Source organism: Lissotriton helveticus, chromosome 8 (assembly GCF_964261635.1).
Source record: "Lissotriton helveticus chromosome 8, aLisHel1.1, whole genome shotgun sequence".
NCBI lineage: Eukaryota > Metazoa > Chordata > Amphibia > Caudata > Salamandridae > Lissotriton > Lissotriton helveticus.
The window spans coordinates 1685295924-1685310555 of NC_136069.1; positions in this window are offsets into that span (position 1 = coordinate 1685295924).

A 14632-nucleotide genomic window follows, 5' to 3' on the forward strand; every position below is an offset into this window, starting at 1 on the left:
TCAAAATGGGAACAAATTCCATTCTGGTTAGCACAAAAAATTACTCAAATAGAGGCAGTGTTCCCGGATACCACCTCTGTTGAGAAACACAGGATTCTGACTATCTGTCTTCCAATGGGAATCGCACCACATGTGGAGGACTGTGACACTTGGGGTACAGTCTTTGCTTCTATTTACACAAAAACACATGGAGTTCCATCCATGTCAGTAATACCAGATGTGCTAAAACAGATTCAAAATGAATACGGTCCAGAACCTGCTTTAACTCTTGGTATGAAACTACTAAAAGACTTCAAGCAGGTCTCGGCAAAATTATTAGCCAACATAAAAGGAGAAGCAGCAAATGTGGCGATCCGCCAAAGGTTGAAAGAGACAAATATAGCAGACCAACCATCTGAAATTGCCAGAATCATAGAAAAATCCTATGAAGAACTGGGAAGAGAGAGTTTGGGTGAAATACCGGTGAAACCCCAACTAATTGAAAGTCCTGAAAAGGTATTTATTAAAAATAATCTAAACACTCAAAAGAAGAGCTGGGATGGAAATAAACAATCCAATCCTAAAGAAAAAAGATTCCAGTCCAGAGGAAGGTCTCCTCGGCGGAGAGAAAGATCTCCGGACCAAGGACGCAAGTCTCCCCAGAGGGAGCCCTCTGTGAAAAAATACAACCTTAGAAATAGGGATAATATAAAGAAACCTGATAGATATCAAGATATTGATACACGTCCCTCTCAATCTTTTCAGACTTCCTCGCAGAAATCGGAAAGAAGAGGACGATCAGAACACAGGGAAGAGCACGTCAAGTCCAAATACAAGGAACCTGCTCATCCAAATAAAAAATTACAGTTTCCAAAGAAGAAGGTAGCCAGTATTAAAGTAATCAACCATGCCGAGAATACTGAGGACACAGCTGAAAAACGGAGAATGGGCTCAGACAATGCTAGACAGCGCAGCAGAAGTGAGCATAGCTCGCAAGATCCTTATGAATCATCTGGAGACAGTGGACACGAATGAATACATTCAGGTGGAAACTGCGGATACCAGAGTTAGCAAACCTCACAAAATATATGAAATAACATTGCGTATAGAGGGGGATAAGACTAGAAAAATAAGGGGTCTCTTTTGGGATAATCTCTCCAAGGGCTATGACATCCTTCTAGCTGAAAGAGACTGGCCACCAGAGTTTGTCAGGGAGTGCCCTCATGGCGAAGAAATAATTATGCCTGCCTTCTCTAATCATATTCCAATTCATAAAAAATATACACTTGCAAGAAAGTGGGCAGTAGCCCAAGCTCCTGCAGTATATAAAAACCATGTGGGATGGGATGAGGACTCTCCTCCTCACAAAATCCAGGATTATTCTCAGCGAGAGTAACAGAGTTACTGCAAATATATGATAATGAAGCATTATCTTATGTTGATGACATCTATCTAACAGATGATGACTTGGATACTCACTTGAAGAGAGTGAACACCATAATACTTGGTTTCGCAGCAGAGGGTTACAAATTCAACTTTAAAAAGTCAAGAATTGCCCATTTAACTGTCCTGTTTTTAGGATATGAACTATCAAGTGAAGGCAAAAGCCTGGCTGACAATTTCCTAGAGAAATGTGCTGTAATCCAAGCACCTAGAACACTAAAAAATCTACAATCAATTCTGGGCTTCCTACATTTCGGAAGAACTTACATTATAAATTATGCAGAGAGAGTTAAACCTCTCTATGATCTAATAAAACCAGATTTTAAAAGAATCAATTGGACTCAAAAACACACAGAAATTTTGAGATCTTTACAAACAGACATGTTAATTAAAACAAAATTACAAACACGTGATAACACACGCAACCTTGTGATTCGAGTCATCCCAGGAAGATGCGGATTCACATACCTGACCTCTAATGAGGGAGAGAAGGTACCAATTGCATACAAATCACACTTATACACAGAAGCTGAAAAGAAGTTCAGTATTAAGGAAAACATTGTTCATGCGGTTCAAACGGCTGTAGCAAGAGAAAAAGACAAAGCAGACGGTAGACGTATCACAGTCAGAACAGCAGAATCAGCCTTTGAAGCATTAACAACCCCATGTAATTTACCAACAACAGCATTAAATCCAGAATGGATACAATGGGTACATTTTATTACCACGGACAAAGGAAAATACTATTTTGATCCAGAATTAAAGGAATTAAAATATCTAGAATATGAAAGAGAATACCCTCTGCAAATCGACATTCTGCCCTTACGACAGTACGCCTGTGTAATATATACAGACGGACATGCTCAACCCTCAGTTTGGGGAGATAAAGCATAGAACGCCACATGTGAAATTACAAAAGAGGTGTGGCGCGGAGGTAAACTGAGACCTCTATTGACAAAAACACACTCAGTGGAAAATAATTCGGAAAAACAAACGGAAATAATAGCATTAAAAATGGCGCTAGATAGAGCCGATCGAGAATTCCCGACACTTATAGTGTGCGATTCGTATTACTGCGTCAAATCATACAATAACGATTTACAGAAATGGATTCAAAACGGTTACAAAGATGACACAGGTGCAACAATAAGGCAAAAAGTGCTTTGGGAACAAATAGTTCTTTTACAAAAAGAACTACCAAAGACTCACGTGATACACTCACTGAGTCATCAGCATGATGGCGTTCACGTTGCAGGGAATTCATTGGCTGAGACAGCCACAGCGGTAGTAACTAATTCGGCTTCCGTAGCTAGAAAAAAGCGTGCAGTAAAATACATTGACGGTGAAACAGTGCTGGCGGTGAGAACGTCATCAAAAGGCGACTGCTCAGCGCTACCGATCAATTACCAACTCAATTATACATACATAATCGATGCAAACTCCGTCCCTTTTGCTCGAATCCCTGGAGTGGGGGATAGAGTAATTCCAAACACGGACAGGAGAGGCTTGTTAATAGCAGACGCACATATGGGTGAGGGTCTTAGACACCTTAAGCTAAAAGATTCTCTGGAAGAATTACAATCAGTGTACTGGTGGCCAGGCATGAGCCTGCATCATCAAATTTTTGTAAAAAACTGCCCGGACTGCAACAGAGATCGCAGTGGCGGGAGAAACGGTATATTACCATGTCGTTTCACTTCAGAATGAATAAAATCAACAAAAAATAAAAACCCAGTGTGAAAATTGCGTCATATTAACATGTAAAGACTAATTTTCTCTTATAAATGTAGACCCCAACTCTCGGCTGACGTCTGAACTGTTATAAAAAGATTTGCGAGTCTATAATGGCATATACGCTAGGAGCATGCTACGTTCTGACCAATATTTTTCCTTTAAGCTCTCGAGCTTGTGGAGAATGAAGGCCAAATGAGCATTGCATAGCGGAACTCTTGTCACTTCCTTCCTGAGGGAAACGGGATGGTGTAAAGAAAAAACCAAGGCATAGAGCAATCTATAACGGAAAGGATATTAGGTTCGGGAGCTGGGTGGGTCAAACATCTCATAAGTGTCCAACGTAGTCTAAATAACCTGCCAAGAAATTCTCTGAAAGGACTCAGTCCGTACGAACCATTGTTCGGGACTAGAATGTTGATCCAGGACCTTGATAGTCAGACTTCAGTGGTTAAAGATAAATGCTTTGATATCAAAGATCGTTTGGCTATTTTACAGGACTTAAATGAAACAAGAAAAGACCTGAGCAACATAAAGTTGAAACAGCAGCCAACAACCACTGAAGAGAAACCACCTGTCCCAGCAAGACCTGTCTGGATTCCAAAAGTCGGGGATCTAGTCAGAGAAAAAATCGCAATAAAGAAGGAATTTGGGCCTTCTTACAGAAAAGCAGTTCCTGTCTTGTCTATCAACGGGACAAGATCAGTAGTACTACCGCCCCTTGCTAGTAAAAAGGAGAACCGAGTTGTATCCATCGACCTGGTAAAACCACAATCATGTGGCCGATAACAAACAGTAGGCCAAGTGGACTCCCAAGAAGTAGTAGAACACCAAGGTTTGCTACAAATACAGAGGTTCAAACTAAGAGACAAATCACATTCGAAATGCCTACAGAACATCAACAAGGACTATGCAACAAAGCAATGGAACTTAAACCTCTAAAAACCCAATTAATAACATTTAGTCAAGAAACACCAACCTACAATGAAGTAACATATGACTATGCTGATGAAACAAAGGAAACTTCTAGAACAAAAAGTAATCCAGAAGCAATTGGAACAATAGACAGAACGGCATCCGGCTACTTCATCAACTTCGATGATGCATCTGAAGATCTGAATGAATCTAAGAAACAGCCATCAACAAAAACTTTTAAAGATAAAGCAAAGAAACTTTTTCAACAACTGAAAGCAACTTATCTGATTTCTCCATGGATTGAAATTTGGGTGGCATTAGGTGCATTTATCCTCATACTCTGGCTCATCATGGTACTATGCTTGGGACATTTCATTGAGGGAAAATATGCTAAAATGGACACAGCAAGCCAGAAAATTAACTTGGTCCTTAAACCATACACATCTTCACACATCGAGAAAAGAGGACTTTCTTCAGTAAACTTCACAGCCAATCCTATACCCGGCGGGGTAGAATGGGACAATACTGATTATGAAATCTATGGCCCGGTTGAAATCCTGAAGTATCCACATCAATTTAAGATCTCGTTAAGTGACTTTGTAAAACCAAGCACATTTGCTGATGATTGGGACTTTGAAAGTATTAATGATATGATGTCTGACCTAGTGATGTCTGCTAAATTTACAGAACATGATTATTTGCAGGGTTTGTCTAATTATGATCAGATGTTCTGCTACAACCACTATAGTAACCATTATCTACATAAATCTGCACAACCTAGAAATGTTTTAAATTATAACCAATGGGAACATTGTGCTACTCCTCCAAAAGGTAGCTCGAAAACATTTTATGATAAATATTCATATTTTTCAGGGTTTAACACAAGTAATGCAGAAACATTTTATTTCAAATTGTCAAATAAGACAGGTATGAAGACCATGCTTACAAACACAAAATTGATATATTCAGATTCATTTTTTGAACAAATGAGTACATTTGGTTTTGATTTCTGGAACAATAACATTGAAGCAAAAACTGTTTGGGGTACAAAAGATTGGCAAGTACAAGGTATAGAATCATTGTTTAGAGCCTGCATGATCCCAGAACAAATTATATTCTTGAATGACACTATTCAACAAACTACCTGTCTTGGCCTAGCCAAAATCAAAGATTTAAACAAACCGTCTATTCCAAAGCCATCAACGAACAGTAATAACTCTATAGATGTTGAGATAGACGTAAACCATATTTTAAACCAAAACAGAACACATCCTGAATGGAAACAATGGTTGATCTGGCCCACAGATACAAATAACTGTCAAGACAGATTCCTGAACAAAATACAGGGGTTCACATTGACCAGGCCAGACCCTAGATATTCCCAAAGACAACATCCAGGGATAGTAACTACTTAAAGTGTGGGCAAGCTCTGCCTTCAATGGCTACAAACATCCACACTGGCAGAAATTAAGCAACACCTAACTTTACTTCAAGAGGGTGCTGACTTGCGTGATTTCATCATGGGACCACGCAAACAGCGTCAAAAACGTTTCATAGCTGCCTCTATATATGCAGCCTATAATGAAGCCTGGAAAGAAACTCAAATTGAGACAGCAGAAAAAATACGGGAAATTGACCGTATAAATTTGGAAAAATCACTTTCTGTGGTGGACAATGGGTTAATGACTCTTTCCTCTAGAATATATTCACTGGACAGTATTGTGTCTTCAGCAATCGATATAATATCGCAAGACCTACTGATGTTACAACACGGTCAGTCCCAATTGCGTTCTATTGTACAGCTTGGCTGGACGTTACAAAATCTGCGTTCAGGCTATGTGCCTTGGCGTTTAATCAACACAACGTCACTATTTAATATCTTTAACCTTACTGATAAACAAATCAGTTTGGCACAGAAGGGTGCTGACTATACAATTCTGAGCATTGAAAAACTTGAGAGATTACAATTGACAATGTCAGAACGACCTGTCATTGAATGGATAATACATGGGATAATTAATATTCCGACAACTACTTTCCAGTTTCAATACTGCCAAAAATATATACAGGCAGGCCAGTATGAAAAGTTGGGTAAAGGATACATTAAGTCAACATGGAACTTGCCCCATACACACGCATGTATCAGTAATAAAGGCCAAAGTGTGTTCCTTAGTGGCAATAATTGTGCGAGGTCACTAAGCGGTACACTTCTGTGTCAGGGTGTTAGTTTGCATGGAGCCTGTGAAGGGACTTCAAATAACCTTTCATGTCACCAGCTAGGCACACCTGCAACACAAATAGAACCATTCTTTAGGAGACTCTCGAACGGGAGTTACATTCTAATAGTAGATCGCAGATGTTGTAGTTTGCTGCCCGGAAAACCTTATCTCATAACTGTGACTACGAAGGTCATGTGCTGTGAACGAGTATTGTTCCCTAAAGATTCTCCAGACAGGGAGGCAAGGTTATGGCCCAGCTTGAAAATTGCTTCTATTCGAATTGATACTTTAAGCAGAATGAAGACAGTGCTCCTACAGACGCCGACCCGGCTAACGTCATCAAAAGAAACATATGATCTCCAAGTTGCAAGGACAACGGCAGAGATTCATTTACTGTTATCAACTAATTCCCCCATACATTTCACAGAAATACTGAACGAAATCTTAAATATTTCTGATACCAGTGGTGTCTCCAGTGTATTTAAGACAGTGTTTTCGGGAGCTTTGACCCCATTCAAAGCCATCCTGGGTATTTTTCCTGACTTTGTCCATTCCATCTTTGGCGGACTTCCTCTCCTTTTGGGACTAGTGGCAGGCGTCCTATTTTTGATCCTGTTACTTCGCTATGGCAAACCATGTCACAGACAAAACACCTGCGACAAGGGAAGAAACAATCCTAGCCATTGGCTACCGGGACCGCATAACTAAAGTCCTTGGACTAGCACGGCTACGAGACTTGAACATGACTTGGTTTCTTTCATTTAGACCGATGTGGCAACGTTGTGTTATGCCTGTATTAGGTGCTTGCTATGCGGCGAAGAATGCGTGTTGGACACCTGTCTGACACTACAATCGGATGTGCCAATGGACGCAGAAACCTTGTTGGGTCCGGTAACGGCTCATGCATTGTGCTGTCCCCAGCGGCTACCAATCCTGATGACGGCATTCGTGGAGACTTCACCACTACGATTAAGGGGTAGTGAAGTACGAGATGAAAGCAGCATCGATCAGGTACGACCTTCTGTCAGCTATGCTGATCAAAACATCAATGAAGGCAGTCATGCTCATGAATGCATGGTAACAACCTTTTCCGAGTTAGTGGAACTTTCGCAAGAAGCTGTTGACAGTTTTTTCGACAGTCTAAATGATATGATGTTCTCACCAGAGCAGAAAGAATGACTTTGAACAAGCTAGCACACGGCGTTCCCAACACCCTGAATTTGGCCTTCAACTTTGAAAATAGAGCAAAATGAAGAAAAAAATCGAACTAGTTTTACGGACAGCAGGACATTTTTTTTTTCTCTCTCTTTCTCCAACTCCCAAAATATTTACAAATTTTTTTTTTGGGACACTTATCATCTGCTTAAAGTAGAAACTATTCTTAGAGAACTGAATTTCTATATTAGCTAATCTAGAGACATTAGATACCCTCTAAACAGGTTCACAAGTATTATATTTTGTGATGAAATGGTCTCGCACTTTTCTTCTGTATTAAGAGCCATTTCATGTGTAAATTTCGCATTTTTTTCATGCTGAGTTACAAATATGTGTAATAGATTTAGCATTATTATACTGCTTGAGTGCATATAGTACATATACTTATCTTTCGTATATTTCATATTTCCAGTTTTCAAAATGCATATGATTGTATTTTGGGGTGGTACGGTATACACATGCACTACTAGTTTTGTTTACTATGCCTAGATTTGTAAATATGGACATAGACCACGTGGAGTGGGTGTGATGTATTTCCTATGGGTACTGTATCGATCCCCCTATTTCTGACCCTTGTCTGGTTAATAATTAATTAGCAGCCATTCAACGACGTAAAGCCCGTTATCTGATTAGCCATACCACGGCACAGAAGCACGTTATCAGATAAGGTCATAGCGCATGCCACCTCATTAGGCAAGCACTATTTCTCCAGCCCCCTAATAGGCATACGGAGTTCTCAAAACAAATCAAACCTACAGCGACCTGGGAAAATCCCCGCAGCCATTGTTTTGATTTCACTGAGAACTTCAGTAAAGAATGTGCGAACGACCAGTTCGTATGACATCCTTATTGACGTATTTATGTCCATCCTTACGTCAATCTCGGCACCTTTCAGGTATAAATATTACCGACATTGCCTTAAGAAAACACACGCGGTGGTGACGAGATTGGAGCAGCGAGACTTGCCGAGGAGCCCAGCTGACAGCGAAGCCCACAGACGCTGCCCCGCCTTTCTGACGTGCTGAGAAGGAAACGCTGACTTTTCTCCTGCCGAGAAATCCAGCTCCGGCGCTTCCAAGCCGCCCTCACAGGCAGCTGGAATATCAAGCCCTGGGATAAGAGATACCAGCCCTCCAGCCTTCTAGATCCCAGGTACAGAACTGAATAACCCCTTGCAGAGAATTCTTGAGTCAGACCCTTGGCAAAACAAACTTAACTTAAACTGCTACTTATCTACTCCCGCCCACGTATTAGGCTTAGGTCAGGTACACCGGGGTAGGCGTAGTTAGAAGCACCAGTTGAGTACGATTAGTCAAATGTATATATGTATGTATCTATTTTATCCATTTTAAGTATCATATGGCTAAGAAACCATATCAATGCTTTTACAGTATTATTTTATAATTCTGTTTTTACTGTATGCACTTTACTTAACTATAAGTATTGCAATACTAGTGATTCATTTCTCTTGTACGAGAAAAGAGACTGATCAATAAATAACATCTTTTATTGAACACGCCCGTCTCTTCCTTTTCTCTACAATCTGGTGAAACTAAGAATGCACTGAACTGACTGAGTACAATAAGTTGTCTTTTGTTTTCACACGACTCTAGAGATACACTCTTGATTAGGGGAGAGCAAAGTTGTCATGTTCTATGGTTATCAGAAACTAAATCCCTTCTTGTCTATCCAGGGAGGTTAAACTCCTCCTTGTCTATTCGAGAAAGTTTCTAGTGAACTCTGAGCTAGCTGGCAAACACTAAACTTTAAGTCTAATATCGTCAGTAGAAGACCTAGTTAACCTCTGTCCTAGGTCTATACTATTGAAGGTATTATTCCAATGCGCTGAGCCTATTGGGATAATAGGAACTACACTACAGTGGTGTTGAGATCGGTGTGGATCTGCAAGGGCATGTGTTCGGCGGTGCTGAGGGTGTCGTCGGCATTGCTTGATACTTTGAGGGTGTTCCTGTGGACGATGGCAATTACTCCTCCTGTTCCGTTGGTGCGGTCCCTGTGCGTGATCTTGTATCCTTCTGGGAAGGCGATGGCGATGTCGGGTGTGGAGGCAGTGTTCAGCCAGGTCTCTGTCAGGAAGGTGACATCAGGGAAGGTAGAATCAAGGAGGCCCCAGAGCTCGACTGCGTGTTTGCGGGCGGAGCGGGTGTTGAGGAGGATGCATCTGAGGTAGTTGGGTTCCTTGGTGGGCGGTGAGGCTGGCCAGATGCTGGAGAAGTTGCAGTTCTGCAGGTGAAGGGTCCGGTAAGTAGACATAATATCGAGTTTTTAATTTCGACTAGACATAATATCGAGTTTTTAATTTTGACTAGACATAATATCGACTACAAAAATATCGACTAGAAAAATGTAATATCGACTAGAATAGCAATAATATCGATTCAAAAATATAGAATGGACATAATATCGACTAGACAGAATATAGACAACAAAAAAATCGAATTTAAGGTAAGTTAATATTAATGTTTAATTTTTGTATAATATAAATCTGTAGCGGGTTGTGGGTTTATAGGGGAATAGGGTGCGAAGTAATTTAATATTAATTAATTAAATATGTTATTTAATTAATTGTTATTTATTTAAAAGTAATTGTTAATTAATTCGTAATTAATTAATTAAAATATAATTGGTAATTAATTTTAATTGATTAATTGATTAATATATTATTTTTAGTGATTTATTTTCTGTAGCGGGTTGTGGGTTTATAGGTGATTAGGGTGGGAAGTAATTTAATAATAATGAATTAAATATGTTATTTAATTACTGGTATTTATTTAGAATTAATTGTTAATTAATTATTAATTGGGAATTAATTAAAATATAATTGGTAATTAATTTTAATTGATTAATTGATAAATATTGTATTTTTAGTAATTTATATTCTGTAGCGGGTTGTGGGGTGATAGTGGAATAGGGTGGGAAGTAATTTAAATATAATTAATTAAATATGTTATTTAATTAATTGGTAATTATTTAAAATTAATTCTTGATTAATTATTAATTGGTAAGTAATTAAAATATAATTGGGAAATAATTGTAATTGATTAATTGATACATTTTTAATTTTCTGTAATTTATTTTCAGTAGTGGGTTGTGGGTTTATAGGGGAATAGGGTGGGAAGTAATTCAAATATAATTAATTAAATATGTTATTTAATTTAATGTTATTTATTTAGAATTAATTGTTAAATAATTATTAATTGGTAATTAATTACAATATAATTGGTAAATACATTTTTAATGATTAATTAATAAATATGTTAATGTAATTAATTTAATTTCTGTAGTGGGTTGTGTGTTTATAGAGGAATAGTTTTGGAAGTAATTTAATTGTAAGTAATTATATTGTTTAAATAAATATATTGAGTTTATTTTGTAAAATATTTATAAATTTAAAATTAATTAATTGTTAATAGGTACATTAATAGTATTAATAGGTAATTTATAATATTAAATAATTTTTATTTCTCATTTTAATATATTATTTAATACAATTTTCACAATTCTAAAATATTTAAATTATTTTGTAATAGATTTGACTATTTATGTTATTTATATTTGTAGAAGAAGTATTTACTTTCCCACCTGTTGCACTCACTGGAGTTGGAATAGTAATTTTAACCCCTACACTATCCAACGCTTACACTACTGTTACACTCTCTGGAGTTGGAATAGTACATTTTACCCCTACGCTATCCAATGCTTACCCTATTGTTACACTCACTGGAGTTGGAATAGTAATTTAAACCCCAACGCTATTTAACGCTTTCCCTACTGTTACACTCTCTGGAGTTGGAATAGTAAATTTTACCCCTACGCTATCCAACGATTACCCTACTGTTACACTCACTGGAGTTGGAATAGTAACTTAAACCCCTACGCTATCCAACGCTTTCCCTACTGTTACACTCTCTGCTGTTGGAATAGTAAATTTTACCCCTACGCTATCCAATGCTTACCCTACTGTTACACTCACTGGAGTTGGAATAGTAATTTAAACCCCTACCCTATCCAACGCTTTCCCTACTGTTGCACTCACTGGAGTTGGAATAGTAATTTTTACCCTTACGCCATCCAACACTTTCCCTACTGTTACACTCTCTGGAGTAGGAATAGTAATTTAAACCCCTACGCTATCCAACGCTTACTTTACTGTTACACTCTCTGGAGTTGGAATAGTACATTTTACCCCTACACTATCCAATGCTTACCCTATTGTTACACTCACTGGAGTTGGAATAGTATTTTAAACCCCTACGCTATCCAACGCTTTCCCTACTGTTGCACTCACTGGAGTTGGAATAGTAATTTTTACCCCTACGCCATCCAATGCTTGCCCTACTGTTACACTCTCTGGAGTTGGGATTGTAATTTAAACCCCTACGCTATCCAACGCTTACCTTACTGTTACACTCTCTGGAGTTGGAATAGTAAATTTTACCCCTACGCTATCCAATGCTTACCCTACTGTTACACTCACTGGAGTTGGAATAGTAATTAAAACCCCTACGCTATCCAACGCTTTCCCTACTGTTGCACTCACTGGAGTTGGAATAGTAATTTTTACCCCGACGCCATCCAACGTTTTCCCTACTGTTACACTCACTGGAGTTGGAATAGTAATTTAAACCCCTACGCTATCCAACGCTTTCCCTACTGTTGCACTCACTGGAGTTGGAATAGTAATTTTAACCCCTACGCTATCCAACGCTTTCTCTACTGTTACACTCTCTGGAGTTGGAATAGTAACTTAAGCCCCTACGCTATCCAACGCTTTCCCTACTGTTACACTCTCTGGAGTTGGAATAGTAAATTTTACCCCTACGCTATCCAATGCTTACCTTACTGTTACACTCTCTGGAGTTGGAATAGTACATTTTACCCCTACGCTATCCAATATTTACCCTACTGTTACACTTACTGGAGTTGGAATAGTAATGTTTATCCCTACGCCATCAAACACTTTCCCTACTGTTACACTCTTTGGAGTTGGAATAGTAATTTAAACACCTACGCTATCCAACGCTTTCCCTACTGTTGCACTCATTGGAGTTGGAATAGTAATTTAAACACCTACGCTATCCAACGCTTTACCTACTGTTGCACTCATTGGAGTTGGAATAGTAATTTTCACCCCTACACCATCCAACGCTTGCCCTACTGTTACACTCTCTGGAGTTGGAATTGTAATTTAAACCCCTACGCTATCCAACGCTTACCTTACTGTTACACTCTCTGGAGTTGGAATAGTAAATTCTACCCCTACGCTATCCAATGCTTACCCTACTGTTGTGCTCACTGGAGTTGGAATAGTAATTTTAACCCCTACGCTATCCAACGCTTTCCCTACTGTTACACTCTCTGGAGTTGGAATAGTAACTTAAGCCCCTACGCTATCCAACGCTTTCCCTACTGTTACACTCTCTGGAGTTGGAATAGTAAATTTTACCCCTACGCTATCCAACGCTTATCTTACTGTTACACTCTCTGGAGTTGGAATAGTAAATGTTACCCCTACGCTATCCAATATTTACCCTACTGTTACACTTACTGGAGTTGGAATAGTAATTTAAACCCCTACGCTATCCAACGCTTTCCCTACTGTTGCACTCACTGGAGTTGGAATAGTAATTTTTATCCCTACCCCATCAAACGCTTTCCTTACTGTTACACTCTTTGGAGTTGGAATAGTAATTTAAACACCTACGCTATCCAACACTTTCCCTACTGTTGCACTCATTGGAGTTGGAATAGTAATTTTAACCCCTACGCTATCCAACGCTTTCCCTACTGTTACACTCTCTGGAGTTGGAATAGTAATTTAAACCCCTACGCTATCCAATGCTTTCCCTACTGTTACACTCTCTGGAGTTGGAATAGTACATTTTACCCCTACGCTATCCAATGCTTACTCTATTGTTACACTCACTGGAGTTGGAATAGTAATTTAAACCCCAACGCTATTTAACACTTTCCCTACTGTTACACTCTCTGGAGTTGGAATAGTAAATTTTACCCCTACCCTATCCAACGATTACCCTACTGTTACACTCACTGGAGTTGGAATAGTAACTTAAACCCCTACGCTATCCAACGCTTTCCCTACTGTCACACTCTCTGGAGTTGGAATAGTAAATTTTACCCCTACGCTATCCAATGCTTACCCTACTGTTACACTCACTGGAGTTGGAATAGTAATTTAAACCCCTACGCTATCCAACGCTTTCCCTACTGTTGCACTCACTGGAGTTGGAATAGTAATTTTTACCCTTACGCCATCCAATACTTTCCCTACTGTTACACTCTCTGGAGTAGGAATAGTAATTTAAACCCCTACGCTATCCAACGCTTACTTTACTGTTACACTCTCTGGAGTTGGAATAGTAAATTTTACCCCTACGCTATCCAATGCTTACCCTACTGTTGCACTCACTGGAGTTGGAATAGTATTTTAAACCCCTACGCTATCCAACGCGTTCCCTACTGTTGCACTCACTGGAGTTGGAATAGTAATTTTTACCCCGACGCCATCCAACGTTTTCCCTACTGTTACACTCTCTGGAGTTCGAATAGTAATTTAAACCCCTACGCTATCCAACGCTTTCCCTAATGTAGCACTCACTGGAGTTGGAATAGTAATTTTTTCCCCTACGCCATCCAACGCTTGCCCTACTGTTACACTCTCTGGAGTTGGAATTGTAATTTAAACCCCTACGCTATCCAACGCTTACCTTACTGTTACACTCTCTGGAGTTGGAGTAGTAAATTTTACCCCTACGCTATCCAATGCTTACCCTACTGTTACACTCACTGGAGTTGGCATAGTAATTAAAACCCCTACGCTATCCAACGCTTTCCCTACTGTTGCACTCACTGGAGTTGGAATAGTAATTTTTACCCCAACGCCATCCAGCGTTTTCCCTACTGTTACACTCACTGGAGTTGGAATAGTAATTAAAACCCCTACGCTATCCAACGCTTTCCCTAATGTTGCACTCACTGGAGTTGGAATAGTAATTTTTACCCCAACGCCATCCAGCGTTTTCCCTACTGTTACACTCACTGGAGTTGGAATAGTAACTTAAGCCCCTACGCTATCCAACGCTTTCCCT